Here is a 12,866-nt window from a genome sequence, read left to right as displayed (position 1 = left end):
TAGTTTGTGTGCTCTCCCATGAATGCGTAGGTTTCCTTTGGGTGCTCCAGTCTCTTCCCATGTTCTAAAGATGTATACGCTAGTAGATTATTTGCCACATCGGAGGAACTGGGCGACTTAGGCTTATTGGGCCAGAATGGCCTGTTACTATGCTGTATCTCTAAATCTAAGACCAGTCCTTGCTTCTGTAGCCTAAATTTTATCCATGGTAGAGGGAATTAGAAATAAACCCATTAATAGTTCACCCAGAGACCCACTGTGCACCTTACTGCAGTTGGACATGGACCTCAGCAAAGCCTTTGATAAAGTCCCACTCTGTAGGCTGGTTCAGAAGATTAAAATACATGGCATCCAAGATGAGCTCTCTACCTCTGCAGTTACTCCCAATCTCCCCATGTTGTGACATCATTGTGCAAACCCAGGCAAGAACACCAAACAACAGGAGCAGAAGTTGGCCATCTATCCTCTAGAGCCTGCGCCACCATTTAATCTCAACACATCCAACTAGGCCTCTGCGCCAGGTCCTTATTGCCCTTGATTCCTTTATCTTTCAAAAAATTCACCTGATTAAATCTCCACATTAAATGCCTCTTGTGGCCTACTTTGCACAACCCAATGTGGTGGAGAATTCCAAAGATTTAATAACAATTTTTATAAGGAAATTTCTAAATACTTTGGTTTTAAGTGATTGGCCCATTATCTTGTAATTAGGCTGCCTTGTTTAAGATTCTGCCACTAATGAAAACATCTTGCCAATTACCCACTTTCTCCTTGGTTCTGACATACGGTGCCTCAAAAGAAATGAAATACCAGGGGAAGTAATCACTCCTTAATTGCCCCTGAGCTGAAGGGACTACTGAGAATCAACCCCAAAGTGTGTCTGTATCCACACTTCAGCCAGATGATGAAGATTTGCTGAATGGAGATTTTAGGGAAAAAAAAACCAGAATGATAGACCATAAGATATAGGAGTGAAATTAACCCATTCAGTCCATCGAGTCTTCTCTGCCATTCAATCACGTCTGCTTTGTTAAGTTTTGTGACTTCAAAACATTAAACTAATTCAAAGGAAGATTAGGGAGTCCGGATATGTGAGTCTGACTTCGTGCTTACTTTAGACGAGGCATGCACCTATCACAAGGTAGCGAGATAATGTTTGCTGTTCATGTATTTATACATATAGGTCATGATGAATTATTTAAAGAACAAGAACGCTTATTCAAACAATACTGAATTGAATTGTATTTACAATATTACTCAAATACTACAGAAATATTAAATACATAATGTGATTGTTTTTTCAACCTCCTCTCCTCAGAATCCTTAAGCCATTTATTATTGGCAGGTCCCCTCAGGTCCCTTTAGGATCATGTACAATATGTTCTATTATCATACTAATCTCCAGTGTCCAAGGAATACAGACCAAACCGGTTTAGCTTCTCTTGATGGGGCAATCTTGTCATCCCAGGAATTAGCCTTGTGGCTCTCCTCTAAACTCCCTGTATCTTTTGCTAAGCAGCTGTACCTTCTGTAGCATAGTGGTTAGCACAATGCTTTACAGTACCAGTGACTCGCGATCATCTTGACCGCATCGGATTCCTCCAGCTGCTCCAGTATCCTCCTGCAGTCCAAAGGCATAATGGTTGGTAGGTTAGCTGGTCACTATAAATAATTGTCCTGTAATTAGGCTAGGATTAATTGAGGAGTTGCTGTGCGGCATGGCTGAAAGGGCGGGAAGGGCCTATAAATAAATAAGAAGGTTGATATCAGGCTTAATTGAGGTGTAGCAAGGTCAGAGAGAACAGCATTTCTGCTTGCCAGTACCTCAGGGACAAGGAGATTTAGACTCAAAAGTGCAGAGCAATAGGGGGAATCTACAAATTTTGTTTTTACTTAGAGGATGATGTGAAAGTAGAACATTGCTGATTTCTCTAACTTTTGGTAACTTAAATATAGATTTATCTAACTTCCAGTAATTTTTCCCCTCCCTCTTCTGTCCTTTTGCATTCCCCATTCTGGCTTCTCTCTTACTCCTTCTCCTCTCCTCACCTGCAAATCACCTCCGTCTGTGCCCCTCCTCCTTCCTTTTCTCCTGTGGTCCACTCACAACTCTTATCAGGTCCCTTCTTCTGCCCTTACCATTTCCACCCATCACCCCACAGCTTTTTATTTCATTCCCTTGCATCTACCTGTCTTCCTCCCCCTTAACCTGCCTTCACCTATCACCTTTCAACTCATACTCCATCCTACTCCCCCACTTTCTTATTCTGGCTTCTTCCTCCTTCTTTTCCAGTCCTGGTGAGGTCGGATGTTTATTCCGCTCCATAGATGCTTCCTGACCTTGCTGGTTTCCTCTACTAATTTGTGCATGTTGCTCTGGATTTCCAGCATCTCGTGTCTAAAATAGAACACACTGCTTGCGGGCATGGTGGAAATAGAATCTTCACTGGGAATTGGAAGAGCATGATGGAAAATAATTTTGAGAGCTTCAGGGAGAGAGGAGGGAAACGTACTGACTGGATTGCTCCATCTGGGAGTAAGATAGACTGAATGATCTCCCCACAATGCCATCACAGTTCCATTACTCCAATTTTTGGTCACTTGGCCTAATATCAGTTCATGTTAGCCAGGTGTCAGAATTTTGCCAAAAGGGTTCGTGCAGGGCATCTCAGGATATATTTCTATGTTAGTGGAAGAGCATACTATCACTGTCCTTGTGGAAAGTGTTGCTATAATGATGCTGGTATTGACAATAATTTTAGTGTTCCTGTAGCTGAAATTTTAGTGAATAATAAATAATACTAATAGTTTTAGTCAGGAGATAGAATATCTAGTCAGTGGCCACGTTACGAGCTCTTCCTGTACTTAATAGAAATGCCACTGAATGTATACCCATGGTCTTCTGCTGCTGTAGCTTAACCACTTCCAGTTCCATGTGTTGTGCATTCAGAGGTGCTCTTCTGCACTGGCAAAGACTGAACCCAAGTGCAGAGGAAAGCCATACTCCCATGTGGAGACGGTGACCAGGTTTATCCACAAGACTTCCAACAAAACCTCGGTGGCTCCGCAGAGCAACACTGCGAGACGTAATGTTCTCGAAGGTAGGACAGAGTAATAAGATGACTGCTTATATAATCAAAGAATGCGGAAAACCCATGCCAGTCAAAGTAAACTTAACCAAATTAAACAGAAAGCACAAGAGCTTAATGATGCTCGTTAATCAGAATCAGAATCCTTTATTATCGCCAAGTATGTGGACACATACAGGGAATTTAATGCCGGTTTCCCTGAGCTCTCGCTGTACAGAATTAAAAAGCAAACAAAACAATAGTGCAAATAATCGTGGACTATATACAATGAGGTATACCTGTGTATGTACAGGTGGACTTGGTTTATAATAGACTAAAATTCAAGTGTTCATAAGACTGATGGCATACGGAAAGAAACTGTTTTTGTACCTATTTGTCCTGGCATACAGTGATCTAAAGCGCCTACCAGAAGGAAGGAGTTGGAACAGGTGATGTCCAGGGTGTGATGGGTCTACAATGATGCTGCTTGCTCGCCTCCTGACTCTGGATACATATAAGTCGTGGATCGAGGGCAGCTTCACACCAATAATCCTTTCCGCAGCCCTGATGGTTTTTTGGCGTCTATTCTTGTCTTGTTTGGTAGCTGATCCAAACCAGACAGTGTTGGGTGAACAGAGAACAGACTGGATTATTCCCGAATAGAATTGAATCAGCAGCTCCTGAGGCAGGTTGTACTTCCTGAGTTGACGTACGAAATACAACCTCTGCTGAGCTTTTTCGATAAGGGTAGACAACAATTAACAAATACAGGTGCTCTAGAAACTTGGAACCCAATTCTCTCCAGCTCCCTGCCCAAACCCATAGGGCTCATTATAGTACCCCCTCCGTATGGCTGGCACTTGATGGCTCAGATAGACCTGCTCAGGAACTCCTGACAGAGCTGGAAAAGCCAAGACAGAACTGGAAGAGTCAGGCAGATGTGGGGAATTTGAGACAGGGCTGGTCAACTCTAGGGAGGGCTGGGTATCTTGAGACAGACCTGGTAAACTCAAGACAAGACTGGAGATTATTATTAGGTTAGGTTATGAGGACACGCAGTCCTCTTTTATTGTCATTTAGTAATGCATGCATTAAGAAATGATACAATGTTTTTCCAGAATGATATCACAGAAACACATGACAAACCGACTTAAAAACTAACAAAAACCACATAATTATAACATATAGTTACAACAGTGCAAAGCAATACTGTAATTTGATAAGAACAGACCATGGCACGGTAAAAGTCTCAAAGTCTCTCGCAAGTCCCATCATCTCACGCAGACGGTGAAGCTCCAGCGCCGCAAACTTGCCGATGCAGCATCCCGGAAGCATCCGACCACAGTCCGACTCCGAGTCCGTCTGAAAACTCCGAGCCTCCGACCACCTCTCCGACACTGAGCACTGAGTACCATCTCTGCCGAGCATTTCGACCTCGGCCCCGGCAACAGGCAATAGACAAAGCCGAGGATTTGGGGCCTTCCCCTCCGGAGATTCTCAATCGCACAGTAACAGCGGCAGCGAAGCAGGCATTTCAGAAGTTACTCTAGATGTTCCTCGGTGCTTCTCACGGCTGTCTGCATCAAATCTGGATTGTGCACGGCCCCCTAGTTAACACATACGATATTCATTCGGAAAGGCCGCGCGCACTGTGTCACACTGCCATCTTCTCCTCCCTCTTCTGGAGACATTGACTAAATCTGGGGAACATGGAATAAAACTGGGGAAAATTTAATAGTCCTCAGAGACCTGGAAAGTCATGCAAGTCAAAGAAAACTTGATGGCCTTGAAGACCTTGGAAAAAGCCCTGAACATAGACTAGAGAAGCTCAGAACTTGAACTAGAGAAACTCGAAAGCCAACTGAAGTCTTGACATCACTGTGCAAACTCCACTACATCCATTAAATTGCTGGTCCTTCTGACAGTGTAAGCTGGCAAAGACCGCAGAGGAAAGACAGACTCCTGTATGGAGACAGCAACCAGGGTTTATTCAATATAACCTCAGTGGCTCGGCAGAGTGACACTGCAAAATGTTGCATTCTCAAAGCTAGGACCCAACGCTGAGCGCTAATTGGGCGGGTGCTTAAATAATCACAGAATGAGGAATACCCATCCCAGTCCAAATAAATTTAACCAGATTAAGCAGAAAGCACAAAATCTTACCAACTCTCATTAAGACAACAACTAATAAACCTCGGTGCCTAATGCTCTCTAGCTCCCTCACAGACTTGGAGGGCTCTTTACAGCGTGGTTATTGACTTACTTTTGCAATCCTGTCAGCTTGAATTAGCCTGGCCATTCCCCTCTGAGCTCTCTCATTAACAAGGCACTTTAGCCCACAGAACCACCATTCACTTAATTTTTTTTTTTTGTTTTCCACCATATTGTGTGAAAAATAACATACATTGTGTGTGAAAATCCCAGGAGGTCAGCATTTTCGCAACCCGCCTGGCAGCGTATTCAATGCCACTTAGGTCACCTTTCTTCCCCCATTGTAATATTTAGCCTGAACAGTAACTGAACCTCTTGACCACGTCTGCATGCTTTTATGAACTGAGTTGCTACCACATGATTGGCTGATTAGATATTTGCACTAACGATCCAGTGTTCCTAATAAAGTGGCCACTGAGTGATCTCCCAGCTTTTGAGTGAGGTAGATGTTCTTCCATCCAAGGATACTCCTGATGCCAAGGAAGAGTGTACGCAAATGGATTCAGAATAAATAGAAAAAGAATAAGAAGGGATTAGTTAAGTTAATGGGGGTGCTGCTGAACTGGGATACCCAATTAACATAGAGGAACTTGAGACCCATTTTGAGACTTGGTTTACAGTTTAAAATATCAACGTTGATATTGGAGTGTTGAGCACAATTTCCAGCATCAGTAGCTCTGCTGTGGCTCTGTGAGCCTTCAATATGTACGACCATCCTGTCAGTGTGTTGACTGAAAAGCCAGAGGACCGTCTCTTTAATTTGACAGCCTGTTCATTGCTGAGTTCAGAATGTAAAATTATGTTAAAGCGGTACTGCGCCCTCAGGAGAAAAATCCCAACACTGTTCTTGAGACAGAACGTACCAAAAAGTTTAAATTGACAGCATCAATTTCTGCAGATTGTACAACTTGCTGAATAATTTATTGTTTAATGACAGAGGCAAATAGATTGCAGAATAATGGCACAGCATTGTTATTCAAAGCAAATTTTCAGACTTGAATCAATGTTACAGTCAGACACATGCTTAATAAGTATGAAAGGTAATAAGTAGTCCTGACGAAGGGTCTCGGCCTGAAACGTCGACTCTACCTCTTTCTAGAGATGCTGCCTGGCCTGCTGCGTTCACCAGCAACTTTGATGTGTGTCCCTCCTTGGTGCTGATGTTCAGAATGTTGCCTCAGTTCACATGAGATAATGTCCCTCCTCAATTGCCCCGATTGAGGAGGCTGATGAGAACCAAACCCCCAAAGGTGAGTCTGTAGGCACTCTTCAGCCAGACCATTTTGGTGTTGGTAGATTGGCTGAGTAGAGTAAGTTGATCCAGTTATTGTTCATGACTTTAATATTGGTTTTAATGATTACTCTTAGTGAGCTCTTTCTACAAAATTCAATAACATAGACTATAAGATTAGGCCATTCAGTCCAGTGAGTCTGCTCTGCCATTCGAACATGGCCGATTATTTTTTCCAACCCCTTTCTGCATTTTGCTTGAAACCCTTAACCCCTATGCCAATCTGATAACCTACAAATCTCTTCCTTAAGTACACACAATGACTTTGCTGCCACCCTCTGTGGCAATGAATTCCAAAAATTTACTACACTCTGGCTGAAGAAATTATTCCACATCTCACTTTTAAATGGACGCCCCTTTATCCTTATGCCTTGTCCTAAGATCCTGGACTCTCCCACTGTTGGAAACATCCTCTCCATGTCCACTCTATCCAGAAGGCATTTCAGCAAATTTCAACGAGATCTCCCGTCAGCCTTCTGAATACAGGCCCAGAGTCATTCAACCCTCCTCATACAGTAAAGCAAGCCTTTCATTGCCAGAATCATTGTTATGAACTTCCTCCAGATCTTCTCCAAGGCCAATACATCTTTCTTTAGATACGTGGCATGAAATTGCACACAATGGTATGACTAACATCTTATAAAGACTTAGCAATACATTCATGCTTTTATGATTAGTCCTCTTAAAATAAGTGCTCACATTTCACTTGCCTTTTAACTATCGACTCATGTTCTCAATACTATTGGCTTATTTACTTTTCTTTGTATTTGCACAATTTGTTGCATTTGGCACATTGATTGTCCGTTTTTGCTGTGTATAGTTTTTCATTCATTCTGCTGTGTGTCTTTGTATTTACTGTGAATGCAAGAAAACAAATCTTAGAGTACTATATAGTTATATATATATACTTTGATAATAAGTTAACTTTACTTTCAACCTGCAATTTAACCTTAAAGGAACCCTGAACTTTGACTCTCAAGTTCCTTTACACTTTCTGAATTCCCTCCCAATTTAGTACATAGTCTTCACCCATATTCTTCCTGCCAAAGTGTACAACGCTACACTTCCCTACACTGTTTTCCATCTGCCACTTCTTGGCCGACTCTCCTAACCTTTTTAAGTCTGTTTGCAAACCAAAGGCATTCTGCAGATGCTGGAAAACTTGAGCAACACAAACAAAATTCAGGAGGAACTCAACAGGTCAGGCAGCATCTATGGAGGGAATAAATGATTAATGTATCAAGCTGAAACTCATCTGGATTGGAACTAAGGGGACAGAAACCAGAATAAGAAGGTGTGGAGAGAGGAAAGAGTACAAGCTGGCAGGTGAAAGGCGAGACCAGGTGAGGAGAAAGGTGAGTGAGTGGAAGGGGGGTTGACAAGAGTAAAATTCTGAAAGGTGAAAGGTGGAAGAGGTAAAGGGATGAAGAAGGAATCTAATAGGAGATAACAGCGGACAATGGATGAAAAGAAAGGAGGAAGGAAACCTAGAGGGAGGTGATAGACAGGTGAAGAAAAGAGAGGGAGAAGAATCAGGAATGAAAAAAAGAGAGACAGAAAGTGGAAAAGTTAACAGAAGGTGGTAAAATCCATGATCATGCTATCAGGCTGGAGGCTACGCCAACAGAATATGAGATGTTGCACTTCCAGTCTGAGTTTGGCCTCATCATGGCAGTAGAGAAGGCCATGAATGGGATATAATAGGAACAGGAAGTCAAATCTGCCTCATATTCTGTCTGGGTAGCCTTCAACCTGATGAATGAACATCAATTTCTGTAACTTACGGTGATTTCCCTCACTTCCTCCCTTCACTCTTTTTCCATTCCTCATTCTGATTACACTCCCATCCCTTCACTTCACCTCACCTCTTTGGTTCTCGTCTATTCCACAGTCTTCCAGTTTGTGTGTGCTGCTCAAGACTTTTACAGATTCCTTGCCTCTGCAACACTGCATGTCTCCCTTGACCCCTCTCCTACCTTTGTATCATCGGCAAACTTGAGCACAATGCCATTTAGACCATAAGATATAGGAGCAGAATTAGGCCATGTGGCCCATCAAGTCTGCTCTGCCATTTCATCATGGCTGATCCAGTTTCTCTCTCAGCCTCAATCTCTTGCCTTCTCCCCATTACCCTTCGTTCCCTGAACAATCAAGAATCTATCAACCTCTGCCTTAAATATACATAAAGCCTTGGCCTCCATGCTGCCTGTCGCAAAGAATTCCACAGATTCACCACTCTCCAGCTGAAGAAATTCTTCCTCATCTCAGTTCTAAAAGGATGCCCCTCTATTCTAAGTTGTGTCCTCTAGTCTTAGACTCACCCACCACTGGGAACATCCTCACCACATCCACTCTGTCAAGGTCTTTCAACAATTGATAGGTTTCAATGAGGTCTCCCCTCATTCTTCTGAATTCCAGTTAGTACAGGCCCAGAGCCATCAAACACTCTTCATATGACAGGCTATTCAATCCTGGAATCATTTTCATGAACCTCCTTTGAACTCTCTCCAGTTTCAGCACATCCCTTCTAAGGTAAGGGGCCCAAAACTGCTCACGGTACTCCAAGTGAGGCCTCTCCATGTTTAAACATTACATTCAAAGTTTCAACATTACATCCTTGCTTTTATATTCTAGTCCTCTTGAAATGAATGCTAACATTGCATTTGCCTTCCTCACCACAGAGTCCACCTGCAAATTAACATTTAGGGAATCCTGCACAAGGACTTCCAAGTCCTTTTGCACTTCAGTTTTTTTGTATTTTCTCTCCATTTAGAAAATAATCATCCCTTTTATTTCTTCTATCAAAGTGCATGACCATACACTTCCCAACACTATATTCCACCTGCCATTTCCTTACCCATTCTCCTTATCTGTCTAAGTCCTTCTGTAGCCTCTCTACCTATCTTCATAACATCTGCAAACTTTGCAACAAAGCCATAAATTCCATCATACAAATCATTGACATATAACGTAAAAAGCAACAGTCCCAACAAGACCCCAGTGGAGCACCACTAGTAACCATCAGCCAACTAGAAAAAACTCCCTTTATTCCCACTCTTTGCCTTCTGCCAATCAGCCACTGCTTTCTCCATGCTACAGTCTTTCCTGTAATACCAGGGGCCCGTAGTTTGTTATCCAGCCTCTTTTCAAAGGCCTCCTGAAAATCTAAGTACACAACATCAACTGATTCTCCATTGTCTATCCTAATTGCTATTTCTTCAAAGAATTCCAACAGATTTGCAAGCAAGATTTTCCCTTGAGGAAATCTTGCTGGCTAAGGCCCAGTTTATCAGTTTATCATGTATCATTTTCCAATGGTCTGAAATCCACTCTTGCCCCTCTTTTACACTTTTTCAATCTGAAGAAACTTTTGTTATCTTCTTTAATATTATTGTCTCGCCTACTTTCATATTCCATTTTTTCTTTTTTATTGACTTTTTAGTTGCCTTCTTTTGGTTTTTAAAAGCTTCCCACCCCTCTAACTTCCCTCTAACTTTTGATCTATTATTTGCTCTCTCTTTGGCATTCTGTCTTGCCAAAAGATTTTAGCTCGAAATGTCAACTGTACTCTTTTCCTAGATGCTGCCTGACCTGCTGAGTTCCTCTTGCATTTTCTGTGTGTTTCTTTGATTTCCAGTATCTGCAGATTTTCGCTTGTTTGTCTTTGGCTTTTATGTTGACTTCACCTGTTAGCAACAGTTTAGTCATCTTTACTTTAGAATACTTCTTCCTCATTAGGATGTATATATCCCGTGCCTTCCAGATTTCTTACAGAAATTCCAGCCATTGCTGCTCTTCTGTCATCCCTGCCAGTGTTCTCTTCCAATCAATTCTGACCAGCTCCTCCCTCATGCCTCTGTAATTCCCTTTACTCCACTGTAACACTGAGACATCTGACTTTAGCTTCTCCTTCTCAAATTTCAGGGTAAACTGAAATTTAATCAGTTCTCCTAAGGATTGTTTTACTTTAAACTCTCTAAAAGCCATCTCGTGACAACTTTAAAAATTCCCCTTCCTGAAATCCAGTACCAACCTGATTTCCCCAGCTATCTGCATATTGAAGTTCACCACGACTATTGTAACATTGCCCTTTTGGCATGCATTTTTTATCTCCCATTGTAATTATTGGGCCACATCCTTTCTACTGTTTGGGGCTCTGTATACAACTCCCATCAGATTCTCTTTATCCTTGCTGTTCCTTAGTTCTATCCACAATGACTAAACACCTTCTGATCCTATGTCACCTCTTCCTAATGATTTGAATTACCAACAGAGCAACACCAACCCCTCTGTCTATCTGCCTGTCCTTTCAATACAATATGTACCTTTGGACATTAAGCTCCCAGCTGTAATCTTCTTTCAGCCATGGCTCAGTGATGCCTACAAGATCATACCTGCCAATCTGCAACTGTGCCGCAAGTCCATCTACCTTATTCCGTGTATTGCGCGCATTCAAATGCAACACCTTCAGTCCTGTATTCACCGTTTTTGATATTGTCCACCTTATATGTTGCAACCCATCCTGTTTTGACCTATCAACAGCCTCTCCTCATTGCACATTGCCTCTGTTTGTAAACCAGCTACCTCATCTTCAGCACTATTATCTGCCTTTCCTACGATACTTACTGCATTGAAATACAAGCAGCTCAGGACACTCCCAACTTTGTCTGATGTCTCACCAACATCTGCCTCCACAGCTTTTCCACTAACTGTTCTGCCACTCTGATTTCCATCCCCTACAACAATAGTTTAAACCCTACTGTGATGTATTAACAAACCTTCCTGGTAGGATATTTGTCCCCCTCCAATTCAGGTGCAAGCCATCCCTTCTCTACAGGTCCCTGGAAGAGAGTCCAATGATCCAAAAATCTTATGCCTTCCCTCCTACACCAATTCCTTAGCCACGTATTAAATTGTATAATTTTCCTAGTTCTGGCCTCACCAGCAGGTGGAATGGGTGGCAATAATGAGATCACAACCCTAGAGTGACTAGTGGAAAACACTAGCAGTATGCCTGATGTTGTAGTGTGTGAAGGAAGAGAAGTGGGTGCAGTTACTGTTACAAGAGAGAAGGTGCTTAAAAAGCTGGAAGACCTAAAGGTACATAAGTCACCTGGACCATAGGACCTGCACCCTAGGGTTCTGAAAGAGGGGGCATTAGAAGTGATCTTTCAAAAATGATTGGACCCTGCATGGTGCCAGAGGACTGGAAAATTGCAAATGTAACTCCACTCGTTAAGAAAGGAGGAAGGCAGCAAAAAGGAGATTATAGACCAGTTAGCCTGACCTCAGTGGTTGGGAAGTTGTTGGAATCAATTGTTACGGACGAGGTGATGAAGTACCTAGTTGCGCGGGACAAGATAGTATGAAATCAGCATGGTTTCCTTCAGGGAAACTGTTGGAATTTTTTGAGGAGATTACAAGTAGTATAGATAAAGGGGATGCAGTGGATGTTGTATATTTGGACTTTCAGAAGGCCTTTGACAAGGTGCCATATATAAGGCTGCTTACCAAGTTAACAGCCCATGGTATTACAGGAAAATTACTAACGTGGTTAAAGCATTGGCTGATTGGTAAGAGGCAGCGAGTAGGAATAAAAGGATCCTTTTCTGGTTGACTGCCAGTGACTAGCGGTGTTTTGGAGGGGTCGGTGTCAGGACCACTTCTTTTTATGCATGACTTAGATAATGGAATAGATGGTTTTGTTGCCAAGTTTGCAGATTGGTGGAGGGGCAGGTAGTATTGAGGAAACAGGTAGGATGCAGAAGGACTTAGACAACTTAGGAGAATGGGCAAGAAAGTGGCAAATGAAATACAATGTTGGAAAATGCATGGTCATGCACTTTTGTCGTAGAAATAAATGTGTGAACTATTTTCTAAATGGGGAGAAAATCCAGGAATCTGAGATACAGAGGGACTTGTGAGGCCTTGTGCAAAACACCCTGAAGGTTAACTTGCAGGTTGAGTCGGTGGTGAGAAAGGTAAATGCCATGTTAGCATTCATTTCAAAAGATCTAGAATGGAAGAGCAAGAATGTGATGCTGAGGCTTTATAAGGCACTGGTGAGGCCTCACCTTGAGTATTATGAACAGTTTTTGGCCCCTCAACTTAGAAAAGATGTGCTGGCATTGGAGAGGGTCCAAGGATGATCCCAGGAATGGAAGCGTTATCATATGAGGAATGTTTTATGGCTCTGGGCCTGTATTCGCTAGCATTCAGAAGGATGGGGGTGGGGATGTCATTGAAACCTTTTGAATGTTGGAAGGCCTAGAGAATAGATGTGGAAAGGATGTTTC

This window comes from Mobula birostris, chromosome 6 (assembly GCF_030028105.1).
Source record: "Mobula birostris isolate sMobBir1 chromosome 6, sMobBir1.hap1, whole genome shotgun sequence".
In the NCBI taxonomy this organism is placed as follows: Eukaryota; Metazoa; Chordata; class Chondrichthyes; order Myliobatiformes; family Myliobatidae; genus Mobula; species Mobula birostris.
This window is presented reverse-complemented; position numbering follows the sequence as displayed.